The sequence below is a fragment of the Vicugna pacos genome, chromosome 10, assembly GCF_048564905.1.
Source record: "Vicugna pacos chromosome 10, VicPac4, whole genome shotgun sequence".
In the NCBI taxonomy this organism is placed as follows: Eukaryota; Metazoa; Chordata; class Mammalia; order Artiodactyla; family Camelidae; genus Vicugna; species Vicugna pacos.
Genome location: NC_132996.1, coordinates 2,420,650 through 2,434,792, shown reverse-complemented (window position 1 = coordinate 2,434,792; position 14,143 = coordinate 2,420,650). Strand labels below are relative to the sequence as shown.

General features: G+C 42.5%; 1 long non-coding RNA gene across 1 annotated transcript; it reads right to left on the bottom strand.

Annotated features, from left to right (window-relative positions):
* Positions 1-602: 602 nt before the first annotated feature.
* Positions 603-13,460, bottom strand: LOC140698899 (uncharacterized). Its single transcript, XR_012076905.1, has 4 exons — positions 13,239-13,460; positions 3,852-3,977; positions 1,646-1,810; positions 603-874 (listed from the first exon to the last, which is right to left on the bottom strand). It is a non-coding gene; the product is annotated as an uncharacterized lncRNA (long non-coding RNA).
* Between the last annotated feature and the right edge of the window lie 683 nt (positions 13,461-14,143).

Sequence of the window (14,143 nt, the reverse complement as noted above, 5' to 3'; positions counted from 1 at the left end):
CCACCCCACACGGTAACTCTGGGGGAACTACAGTTCATTCATTCACTCACTCGTTAAACTCAGCCTTCCCGGTGCCTGGGATTCCACGGTGACAAGACAACATGTTTCCTGCCCTAAATGAGCTTGTCGCCTCCTGACATATTATCTTCATTTTACCCAGGAAGAAACAAGGTCAAAAAGATTAGTCTTTTCCTGTTAACACCTGAGGAGACATGAGGTGCTTTATTTCATTTCTGCCATTTGATTACACCATGGGGAGGGAAAGCTGCCTTGCAGATCCTGGAGCTCACTAGCCTGTTAATCCCGAATTTTTTTAACACTGTCCCTTACTTGATACTTGATCTGAGAAAGGATGAAGTAAACCTAAAAATATTCTAAGAGAGTGTGTGGTTTATACAGGATAACAAACCAGCCACTGTTTACTATCCTAACAGGAATCTGAAGGCATATTTCTTTTCTTTCTATTTTTTCCTTTTTATGGGCATCTTTTAACAACCAAATCAAACCAACCCAACCAAATCACTGATAATTCAACAGCAGGTTCTAAATCACCCCCAAGACAGCAGCTAAACTCGGTTTAGACTTACAATGCGGCTTCTGGTGGCTGGATTGAAGAATGTATCTCTATCCTGAATATATTAGTCATTCATGCAGCTCTTCACAAATAGGGCAACGAAAAATTTTTGCTCTGTCTTAATGATACTTTCATCTACTTGGAGGACTTCCATAAAACTTCTGAAATTATCAAAGGCTGAGGACCAGGTTTTCAGATCATTGGGCTTCAGAGGCAATTTGATGTGCAGTATCTCATCGTATGTATAGAGCACCTCCCACAGGGTGTGTACTTTTCAATTACAAGCTTGTAAGCCAAAACCTATATTGGGAGAATGAAAACACAAACAAGGAAATTATTTTCTCATTTTTAGTACACAGATTTTTCTTACATTGCTGGTAGTTAAAGCCCTTGTGCAAGCACACACACATATGACACTGTAAAAGTGAAGATATAATAAAAATAGAATTGCAAACCATCATACATTTTTGCCTTAAAGGTAATTTCTTTGTTGAAATTACTGAAAAGTTATTTAAAATCCTTAGAGTTTATTCATAAAAAAACCAGTTTTACATGAAGAAAAGCAAACTTGTTAATTTTTAGTCCAAATTAGTAACTAAAAATTGAAACACCATAATATTCTTTGCAGTGGTATTGTAATGACAATTTTTTAAATTTCTGAAACCTAGGACTATTTATATATCTGTTCAATATAGTGTTAAACAGCAATTAAAAGGGATTTAAAAGAATTTTATTACTGATATGGAATATATAATAAAAGGAAAAAGCAAAAACATGTGAAATAATAATTTTCCTTTTGGAAGGGAAAAATATCTACATTTGAACAAAAAACAGTTTAGAAGGATTTTAAGTTTCTTTATGTATAATTAAGGTACAGATGATTTTTAATTCCACTTTTCTTTCATTTTCAAATTTGGGGGTAAATTTTTATAATAAAAATATCTTTAAAAAGGTTCTTGCATTAATACATTAATAGATATATTTATGACTACATTCTCTGGCTATTAAAAAAGATCTCCTAGCTTTGGATCTGAAACATACATTCCATAATGCAGATTCTGACTGACTCACCTCCCAGCCCACAGGGAAGGTACCGCTAGGGTGACATGTTTCAATTACCATTCCAGGTAACATGCAGGCTCCCAGCCAATGGCTGCAAAGGGACTGACACTGATCAGGTTGCTCCCAGCTGCAGACCATCACAGATGAGGTTAGATTCATAGGCTCATGCTTTCTCTGTCAAAAGAAATGAGAAAATGTTAGGCTTTTACTTTCACCAAGGGAACAAGTAGTTATTTGACTTTTTTTATGTAAAAAAATAACAACAAACCAATTTGAACCTGATGAAAAGGCATTTGCTCAAAACAGCACAGTAGCAATGAAGGTGCTCTGGCTGGCAGGGACTTGTTGGATTCCTGTGAGTACTGGACTCCTCACATGGAATTCCCTTGGCACTCCAGAAGGCCTGTGGTTGTCCCCATGGGTTTGTGGCCATATATGACACACAAAAGTCTCTGGCTTTGCCACAATTTCAAAGCCTTTTTTAGCTTATGAAAGGCTTTGCACTCAAATGGAGTTTTCTTGAGTCCACTCACTGATGTCATTCACCAGAGTTATAGTCCAGATCTGATATTCTAGATCCTTAAAATCTTGCAGACATTCAAATGGTTCAGGTTTGGATGTGTATTCACCTCTGCAGGCCTGGACAAAATTCGATAAAGCCACCCGGACAAGTTCACCAAATGCAAAGACATTTTTCTCTCTGCAAGATTGAAATGTCTGTGAAGCTCTAAAAACTTCTGCATCTACAAATATAGGGAACCAACTCATCAGTAACATATCTATCCATAATGCATGGACTTTTAAAAAAGGTACTGTATTTGCTGCTATTAAATTCTATCTGGCTTTTGCCAAATTGTGTCCTAAACTGTAAGGAAAGTATATAAATGTAGAGAATTTTTGACCTTTTAAGAGAAAAAGGAACGGTCCTACTCGGTTGGTGGGAATGTACATTGGTGCAGCCACTATGGAGGACATTATAGAAGTTCCTTAGAAAACTAAAAATAGACTTCCGTGTGATCCAGCAATCCCATTCATGGGTATATGTCTGGAGAAAATTATAATTCAAAAAGACACATGCACCCCAATGTTCACAGCAGCACTATTTACAATAGCCAAGACACTGAAACAACCCAAATGTTCACTGACAGATGACTGGATAAAGAAGGTGTGGTATATTATATATATATATATATATACACACACACACACACACATATACACACACACACATATATACACATGAACACACACACACAATGGAATACTGCTCAGCCATAAAACATAAAATAATGCCATTTGCAATAACATGGATGGACCTGCAGGGTATTATGCTGAGTGAAATAAGTCAGAGAAAGAAAAACAAATATTCTATGTATTAACTTATATGTATATCTATAAAGTAAAACAAATTAATTTGAGTATAATAAAACAGAAATAGACTCACAGGTACACAGAACAGACTGGTGGTTACCAATGGGAAGAAGGAGAAGAGGGGAGGCAGGAAGGGGTTAGGGGATTGAGAGGTAAAAAGTACTACATATAAAATAGATAGGTAACAGGGCTGCATCATACAGCACAGGGAAATATAGCCGTTATTTTATGGTGACTTTAAATGGAATATAATCTATAAAAATGTTGAGCCTCTGTGTTGCACACCTGAAACTAATATGATGTAACTCAACTACTCAATTACAAAATTCTTAATCAAATTTTCTTTGCATATTATTTGCAATAAGTTAGAAGCCAGCACTGTCAATAGAAACATAGTGCAAGTCACAATTTTCCAATAATCCCATTTAGACAATAAAAGGAACAAGTGAAATTAATTCTAGTAATAATTATATTTATCCCAAAATATCCAATATACTATCATTTCAAAAGTATGATTAACACTTTTAAAACTGATTAATAAATATTTTACATTATTTTTGTTATACGAAGTCTTGAAAATCTATTATGTATTTCCCACTTATAGAACATCTCAATTCACAATAGCCACATGTGGCTGGTGGCTACCATACTGGAAAGAGTAGATTACACCATTCACACTACTGATAAATTACCTGCTCTTAGTTTTTTAAAAAACTTGCAGAAAAGGCTTTAGATATTCCCTATATCAAACAAAGCAACCTTGACGGGTGATGAGTATCTTCATTATAAAGTGAAAAATAAAGGTAACAGAGCCATGGTTACTTGTATGTTAATGTAACAATACCTTCTTAATTCATTCAGGACTTTACAGTCTTTCTTCATATGCCAATGATTCACTGTCACTGCACAATGTTTTTCACTATTATCATTTTTGGAATTGAGAGGCTTCTGATCACCCTGCTTTGTGCATCTGTACATAAAAGAAAACAACAAAACAGAGAAAAAGACCTTATTAAAGATAATTTAGGGGGGAAGGTATAGCTCAAGTGAAAGATCATATTCTTAGCTTGCACAAGGGCCTGGGTTCCATCCCCAGTACTTCTAAAAATAAAATTAATAAATAAAAACCTAATTACCACCCCCTGTAAAAAATTAATTTATTACTTTAATAAAAAGTTAAAAAAAAGCTAATTTAGTGCAGGCTTATCAGGCTACAAGAGCTACAATGAATTCCCCTCCCCCAATTAATTTAGAAGAAGTCTCACAGTATTTCCCAACATAAAGGATAAAATATAATTCAGAACACTTTCAGAGGGTCAGCATGATTTTAACAAAACAGTAGATAATTACCTCCCTGGTGTCAAAGCTCTGTCAGAGATGGGTAAAGAAAATTTAGTAAAAACGATTTTGCAACTACCTTTGAAAAAATGCTGAGAAATGATCTTTTCTGTTGGAAATCAGTCTGCTTTTACATTCTGCAGTAGGCATACGTGTTTACAAACCAGGCAGGAACGGGATCATATTTTACACATACTTTAGAAACTGATTTGAATTTTGCTGTCTACCTGCAAGGCTATTTTTTGGGTAATAACATAAGCTGGCCACTGTACTAAATTTTGATTCCCTGTTTGCTTAATCCTCACAACAACTCTGTAAGATGCTATTATTACCCCCATATAACAGATAAAGAGCTTGAGGCAGAAAATAATTTTGGAAACTTGGTAAATGGTGGAGCTGAGTAAGACTGCAGCCAGTCTGACACTCAAGTCCATTCTTCTCACCGATGTCTGATACTGCTACCTACATTCAGCAATGACCGCTGATTTCATATTTAAGTGTGTCATTTCTAAAAGTGCAAAGATATATTAGTACTGCTGCGTAAATTATTCTTTTGAGATGTGATTGCCAAAAAACAAAATCAAATAAAATCAGGTTGCCACCGGGGGGAAGCCGAAATACATATGGACGGAAACAAGGGGACTTTTTGAGGACACAGTTGCACAACTGTAGAAAGAGCTAAAATGGCTGACTTGTACAATTACAATGTGTGAATTTTATGCACTGTAATTTACAGCTTAATACAGCTATAAAATTAAGAATCTGGGATACCAAATTAAGACTAAAACACATATATATATCACACAAAGAACAACAAGCAAATATCATTATTTGCTGAACCATTTTCCTTCATGCAGCTTCCTTTCCTCACCCGTTCCTTAAAGGATGAATCATTTTTAAAATAGTCTTTTAATCTATTCAGCAAATAAATTTTGACTTCCTACAATGTACCCAGGACTAGTCTAGGCACTTGGAATAGATCAATAAACAAAACAAAAGTCCCGTGCTCACGGAGCTTGGTTGGAGTCTAGCTGGGGTGCGTGGTGTTGATGACAATTCACACAACAGAGCAGCAGAGAAGGTGGAATGCTAGGAAAGAGGAACCATGGAAAAAAGAAAAAAAGGCAAGCTAAATAAGGTTGAGGGTATTGGATGAGGGTGTTGTTGTATTAAATTCCAGAGCAGGCCACACTGAGGACTGAGGTAAGAATAGGACTAGGAGGTGAGAAGTCCCAGGTGGACGGAATAACCATCACCAAGGCCAGCGTGCACCTCGCATGTTCCAGAATGGGGGCACGGCTGGAGCTGCGGAGAAGCGTCAGTGCAGATCCTGCACGGCCTTGGAGGACGTTGTAAGGACTGTGGCTTTTACCCGGAGTGAAAAGGGGAGGCACTGCAGAAAGACGACACATCTAACAGGATTTCAAGGCTCATTTGACTGTCAGGTGAGAATAGTCGAAACGGGTCAGAGATGAAAGGAGGGAAGCCTCTGAGAAGGGCTGTGCAGGAGGAGAGGACAGTGACTCAGTGCAGGGAAGCAGCAGAGGAGGCAGGAGCCATGGTGAGAAGTGGCTGGGCTCTGGATATGTTCTAAAGGCAGTGTTAAACCAGATCTATTCACAGAATTCTTGTGGTATGTCAGTGAAAGTCAGAATAACTCCAAGTTTTTTGACCCAAGCAGCTGGAAGGATTAAGTTTGCACTAACTGAATGGAGGAGGTGGCAGAAAGAACCAGTTTGGGGTGTAGGAGGACCAAGAGCTCTGTTTTTACACATGTAGGTTTTAAGATATCAGAGTTCCAAGTGAAGATGTCAAATCAGCAGAAGATTTTAAGAGCCCAGAGTGGGAGAGAAAAAGTCTAGCGGGAGACAGAAATGTGGGAATTATGGGTCACACAGGTGGTACATGAAGACATGAAACCCAGGTATTCAAACATTAAGATAACCTGGCATTAACCATAGAAGTTGTCCTTGAGGGCCTGCCTACTAGGTGTGGATATCAGTCCTATTTCCCGACCACTCGAGTTTTAAAAAGGAACTTAGAAATGAATTCGTGCAAGACACTGCCTCCAGTGGGCGGGATCAGAGCTGGAGTGGGAAAATGGGATGGTGCACACTACTCCCTACGGCAGAATGTGTGTATGTGTGTGTGTGTGTGTGTGTGTGTGTACGCATGTGTGTGTGAGCAAGGGGATGAGTTACACCTGGCTTAATAAAAAGAGCTAGTAAATTTAGAAGCCAAAAGATGAAAGAACATCCAGATCTGGTAGAGAGAACAAGGGAAACATGGTGTACTGTAAGACATTTCCCCATAATGCCACTTCCCACCATCCTTTCATCAGGAACACAGTTGGAAAGGGGGGAATTATGTACATACGTGTGATGTACACAAACTTTCTGACTATGTAACACTGAATATCTACATATGTAGCAAGTTAATGATATTTATATCTCCATCAAGTTTAATAACAAGTTCACAACAGAGGGAAAATAAAATATTGAGGACTGGGAGAAGTACCATAGAAGGCCTTTCAGTGCTCAGAATGGAAGGAAAAGCAGCTTCACCCCACAAAGAATGTCATTAAGGGTCAAGAATGTTTATATTTGCTTAAGAAATTGAGAGTTACAGCTTCCTGCTTTAAAGAATTAACTTTAAGACAGATACCACAGTATAAGCAACGTCTATACTGGTGCTTTCTTAAAGCTATTTTTAGTTCCTGCTTTTTCTGATGTACTCCAGAAACTCTGCAAAGAAAACCTTCTATTCAAAGGCTTAAAGGAATAAAAAAAGAAATAACACTGCATTCTTTTCAGTGTTCTCTGTACTGAAAGTCACTTGCAAATGCAGCACCCTACCACAGGTCTACATTTTTAACAATAAAGTCCTTTGCGCAATTTTTCAATTGCTCTGTGACTTTGGGTCAGTCTCTCACTAAGAAGCAGAATGGAGAACCAGAAAATGACACATCAGGTCTAAAGCTACAGATGTGGAAGGTGAACGTCCACCAGGAAACAGCTAAGTGGAAGGGTAAGGTTTACCTTTGAAGTTACCGTAAGTTCAGTTACACCTGCTCCCTGCTTCCCCTGTGAAGTGAAGAGCTAGTCTTTTCCAGAAAAGCTCTCAATCTGAGAACTGTCTTCTTCAAATATTTGGAGATACTCTTTTAAGGTTCTTTCACTTTTAAGTCTTTCCACAACTCTACATCCCATAACAACTGTTAAAATTATCAAAAAGCCTATTTCTACAGAACATACTCTACAAAACCTGAGGTTTCTCCGGGTTTGGATTCCAGAACTCTGCTACCAGGTAATCCTAAAGCCTTCCTTCCATAACTGACTCTTCTGCCAATTCCCAGCTGCGGGCAAATTCGGCTTCTCAGACCAGGTAACTTTCTAACTCTGCCTATGAACACTCTGCTGCCAGTAAAGGAACTCTCAGACAGAAAGCACACAATGCCCCTAGTGAGGGTTGCCTCCTTCAATCAATCAAGATGCCATCACCAAGCAAATATTTAAACCTACTGCAAAACCTCTAAAGACATCTTACAAACAATATAGTTTCTATAGATGCCTACTATTTGCTCTGGAACAGTGATTTGCAATGGAGGGAACATAGGACTCCATGACCCAAGCAATTTTTTAAAACTGCACAAAACCGTCCCTCTTCACGTGAGGATTCAGGCATGCCCGTCTTAGAGGCCTAGGTGTAACAGAATGACAGCACCTCTAGGAGTAGGGTGCAAATCAGCGACGTAGACTTTTAGTGAAAGGGGGTGATGTAATACGCCCCATCACCCACTTACCTCCCACCACAGGACAGTCATCTCAGATCAAGAACAAACACTTTGGAAAACAGAGGTTGTTTATGTTTTTATGGTTTTCTGGTGGAAATAATGCCCTGAGTCATGTGAAGTTGTGGCTGCAAAATTGAACAGGGGACCATTTTCACATTCAGGACACAAATAGCCCCCGGGTGGTCACCGTATCTGCTCTCCCTTTTGCCTGTTCATCCCAAAAGCTGCAGGACTCTCCTGCTTGCAATGACACCCACCACTTCTCACAAATTCCTGTCAAGTTCATGTCAGTAGCTTGTGGTCTCAAAGTCACCATTTGTACTGCTCTGAAGTCCCTCCATTACTTTATATCCCTTCTATTTTCTCTGATGTCTTCCTAGCTGCACTTGCATTCAGAAGCTGGTTACCACACTAACATTGCCTCTGTAATCAATCCAGGATATAGGAAGTAGAGATTCAAGTGTAACCAGTCCCAGAATACTTGTCATGCCACTCTAGTGTCCCAACAAAATACTCTGGCATCCCTCATCTCACCCAAGGAACCACTGCATTACTTAGGGGTTGTAAAAGTAGAGGGCTTTCTCTACTGGGAAACACTGTGGCTTGTGATTAGACTTGTTATTTCAGTTTTTGCAAGTAGTTACAGGCAAAAAGACATGTTCTGCAAATTTTCTTCAAGCGTTTGCAATTTAAACTTTTATTAGATACAGAGACGTTGGACTAACCGTAATCTATGAACATATGGTTATATTACCAAATAATGTTCATGTCTGCCTTACAGACATGTAAGAACTTTAATTACACTTTCATCCTGTAGGCCTTTAGAATTGGATGTGAAACAACCTGTGAGATAAAAAACCTCCTATCCAGTCACAGAACACGTTACAGACAACATCACATTAATACCACTGAATACATTAGTAGAGTCCATGTATGGTTATGTTACATCTCCAATTTTTCAGAGCTGGAAAGGAGATGTCTAGAAAAGCTGGAAAAGCACAATTACCAAAACAGCTCAAAAGTTAAAGCAGACTCCTGCATCTGCCAGAGCGGAGGGAGGAGGGGGCTTTTCCCACCACCATGTCCACCCTCACGACGTGGCATGTGGGGAAGCAGGCAGGAGTGTGTGGCTGGGACTCGGAGGTGGAGAGGTGATGAAAGCAAGAGTGGAACTGCTCTGGTCCTAGAACAAGAGACCTGTAAAAAGCTCGGCTTCTGTTCAACCCGCTCCCTCTCCCACTTTCCCTCCCACCTACGTGACAAACAGAGCACAGTCAGGCACTTTCTGCCCATCACGGTGACTACTAGCAGGAAAGGGACCAGGATAAAAGCATGTCCTATAAAAGATCAGTCTGATTTTAAAGACTATGTTATAAACAATGAACAGCACGGTCAGAGTGGGACAATTGTGAGGCGCTCAAGTAGGGAGGAGGAGGCTGAGGATCCATTTTCCGCACTTCTATGTCTTTTATCACTTCTATTTCTGACCTTTGCTTTGCCACTTTCTGTAGCACTGCCATCACTGGCAAGTAAAGGGGCAGCAATGTGACTTGGCCGTTTGGCCGATGGGGCTACATTTCGCAGCACTGGAATGAAAAGGCACTGGAAGAGGATCAGGTGGAAGATGTGAACCGTGGTCTTGGACTGTGCCAAACACTAACCAGGTGACCCTGGGTTAGGCTCTTAGTCTCTCTAGGCTTCTGGCTGTTTACTTATAAAAGAAGGTTTTGTCATTCCACAAATATATCCAATATGAAATGTAACATGAAAGTCAAACATAATGACATCTCACCTGCTTGCCTCAGGGAACTGTACAGTCACTGAACACTATGTGAATGTAAACACAGAGTTAAGAAAACTGTTGAGGTAAAGCGCTAAAGTGAACATGGAGATAAATTGTATGGATTTTCTTGGCTTTCTTTTTTAATTGCAACACTGAAGTAATAGTTATTAGCTTTACTCCACACCACCACCCCTGCGAAAAAATAAAGTAGGTAAGCACTGCCTGGATGCCTGCTATTGCCCCATGCTAAGCAGGGTGAGGGTTATAAAGAAGGCTGAAAAAGGGAGTCTTCTCCAGTTACGAGCTACGTAAGGAGACACATTGGAAACCACCCGGGAATGGTACAAGTCAGTACTTAAAGCCAAGATAACAGGCTACCGATCATAAACATTGCAGGAATACAAAGAGGAGCTAGAAGTATTTAGAGTAAATAGGGAAGACTCTATGAAGGTGATGGGGCTCCAAGTAGTTCTCAGGGCAATTCTAAGCTGTTTTAACTGAGGACTGGTTAGGAAAAGGCTGGTGACTCCTGGTTTTTAATAAGGCACAGGTTACCCTAGGATGCTAAGTCACATAATGATTGGAACCCATAAGGTAAGGCCAAAGTGATAGAGGGTCGAGACTACGTGGCTGAGATCTGCTTGTGGTAAGGTTTGACTTGACTCTAGCTGTTGGAGGGTCAAAACTCTAGGTTGACTGAAAGGGGGTAGAGAATACCCAAGAATGCAACAGAAGGAAAAATTCATATATCAGGTATGAAAGCTCTTCATCAGAGTATCAGCAATCAGAATAGACACTTGAAACCAAAAGCATACAGTTCAAGAAGCTGACAAAATGTGGAGGGTGGTGAGAGGAAGATGAATCAAAGACCATTCGAAGCCTTTGGGTATTCAAGACCGGAAGAATGATTATCCCACTGAATAAGTGGAGACGCTGCAAGAAAAAAGATTATGAAATCAGCTTTAGACATGTTGAATCTGACATATGAGCTAAGAGTAGGTGTTCTCCAAGAAGCTGAAAATTCAAAACTGAAGCACAGATCTAGAATACAGGTTTAAGATGCAGATGGACAAGACATGATAAATCTCCTAAAAGAAAACATAGGCAAAACATTATCTGACATAAATCTTAGCAACGTTCTCCTAGGGCAATCTACCCAGGCAATGGAAATAAGAGAAAAAAATAAACAAATGGGATGTAATTAAACTCATAATTTTCTTCACAGCAAAGGCAACCATAAGTAAAACGAAGCATCAACCTACGAATGGGAGAAAATATTTGCAAATGATACAAATAACAAAGGCTTAATTTTCAGAATATATAAACAGCTCATACAACTTAATAACAAAAAAGCAAACAACTCAACCCAAAAATAGGCAGAAGGCTTAAACAAGCATTTCTCCAATGAAGAAACAAATGGCCAATAGACACATGAAAAAATGCTCAGTATCACTAATAAACCGAGAAATGCCAATCAAAACTACAATGAGGTTTCAGCTCACACCAGTCAGAACGGCCATCACTCAGAATTTCATGAATGATAAATGCTAGAGAGGCTGAAGAGTGTAGGGTACCCTCTTACACTGCTGGTGGGAATCCTGTTTGGTGTAGTCATTATGGAAAGCATGGAAATCCCTCAAAAAACAAAAAGTAGACTTACCTTATTACCCAGCAATCCCACTTCTGGGTATATAACTGGAAGGAACTCCAATGTGAAAAGATACCTATACCCCAGTATTCATAGCATCACGGTGTACAATAGCCGAGACATGGAGGTAAGCTAAATGTAGCAACAGATGACTGGATAAAGAAGTTGTGGCATATTTATACACTGGAATACTACTCTACCATGAATAGGACAAAATAAAACCATTTGCAGCAACATGGTTGGAGCTAGAGTTCGTCATTCTAAGTAAAAGCAGCCAGAAACAGAAAAATACCAAATGATACCACTCATATGTGCAATCTAAAAAAAGAGAGAAAAAGACACTGTGAACTCATCTACAAAACAGAAACAGACTTGTAGACTTAGTAAATAACCTTAAGGTTACCAGGGAAAGGGGATGGGAAGGGATAAATTTGGGAGTTCGAGATTTACAAATGTTAGCCACTATATATAAAAATAAATTTTAAATAAAGTTTCTTCTCTATAGCACAGAAACCTTTGTTCATTATCCAGCAATAACCTATAATGAAAAAGCCGATACAGCCACCAACTGAGGAAGCAAGAGAAGAAAGGAGAGTTAGTTATGCTGGGCTAGAGCCCACTTCTAAAATCCTTGTCACCCACTGAGGCTGCCCCGAGTACACTGAGCCCTCCTCCAAGGGACAGGCTGACATGACATGCGTCTTGCAAACCTGGGGCAGCAGAGGCCGAACTCAGGTCTGGCCCTGGGGGAGATGGGAGCAAGTCCACCTGCTCACCCTGGGGCAGCACCCCTCCCCGCAGCCCCCGCCTCCTGACTGCACTGCGCCTGCCTCTCAGGAACCCACTGACTTGAAAACAAGTGATCCACGAACCTGGGGCAGCGGCAGGAAGATGGGCAGCGACCTCGCAAGCTGGTCGATTTGCCCTCATCTCCCCCACGGCCTGTCCAGAGCTCGGCCTCTGCTGCTCCAGGCACGGTCCCCAGGTCAGCCTGTTCCCGGGAGGAGGGCGCTGTGTGGTTGAAGGCAGTGGCTGGTTATGGAGTCTGCCCATGGGTGCCTGTGGATTTGCTTCAAACTCCCCAGCGCATGGCCTGAGCTTGGCGTCTCTGCCCAAGGTTCGTGGAACTCATGTTACAGTTCTGCCTGCTCCTGGAAGGCGGGTGCTGTGCTGTCAGGGAACCGCGGCGGCTGCGATGGCGGGATTGTGGCTGCCCTGTGAGAGCGCAGGGTTTGCGACCATTTCCCACTGCTGCTGCAGCCATCTCAGCACACTGATCGCACTGCGCCCACCTCCCAGGAGCCGACTGTCCTGTAAACTGAGTCCCACGAACCTGGGGATTTAGAGGCCGCCCCCAAGGTCAGGCCACGGGGAAGATGGGAGCAAATCCAGGGGCTCTCATGGGGCAGCACCCATTTCATCCGAGGCCCACTCACAGCACCGCACCCGCCTCCCAGGAGCAGACCATGGTCTTAGGGCAAGTCGGAGATGCTCCGGAGCCGTCTGGCGCCCTCCCACCTCCCGGGGCTGTACCTGCTCTCCTAAACCCGGGTATAAGCGGCGGCAAAAACGGGGGGTTCAGGAACTACTAATAGCGGGATTACCATGAACTACAGGCCGGCTGCCACCCGTCTCATTTTCCTAACCGGACGCTCGGCCGGGACCTCACCTCCGCACCCCTCCCTGGGCGCCTCCCCGGCCGCACAGCCCAGGCGTCATCCGCCGGCTCCCCAAGCAGCGCGCCCCCACCATCGTCCCCTGAACTGCCCGGCCGCGGCAGCCGAGCCTAGGGCAAGCGACGGCCCAGACCCCAGGCCGTGTTCCTCTTCCAGGAGCTGGTCCGGGAGTAACCGGCTGCCGCCAGCTTCCACGCGTTCTGGGTGGGTTCCGGCGTCCGCGCGTCTGTCCGTCTGCGCGTGCGCGCCCCTCCTCCTCCCGCCCGCAGTGCAAACTGCTCTGGTGGGTCTCCTGCTTTACCGGACCTGGCCACTGGGGCTGGGAGGAGCCAGATGGGGCCCCTCCTGCTTGTCCCGCCGGGTCTCCTTCCCCAGAGCCTTCACCCCACCACTGACTGGGTCCTGGCACTGAACTAGAACCATGACTGCCCTGGGCCAGGCCGCACCCCGCCAGCCCCACTTCCCCTGCTCACCTTCCCCACCCTGTTACTATGCTCCCACCCCTGGCCAGGCCCAGTTTCCCACCAGACCTTGAAGACAGGGATTCTCCTCACACCGAGGTCCCTGCCCTGACACTCCAACCTGCTAGGTCCTAACCTATGGCCCCTACACCCACAAGCTTACCCCTCATGACTCAGCACAGGACCCCCAACATCCTGAAATTGTCTCCCTCACCTCTCGCCAGGTCAGTTCCATTGTAAGTGGGCCCCATACCCCACAATCTGTACCCCCTCACCATGGGATCCCCTTCACTCTGAGTGCATCCCTACCCTGAACTCACTCCCTCACCCCTCACCCTGTGGTTAGGATGAGGGAATCCGTGCTCCAGTAATGATGACTACTGCCACCAGTGGGGGACCCAGCCTAGTGTGCATCTTCATAGTTAATGTCTGAGGCT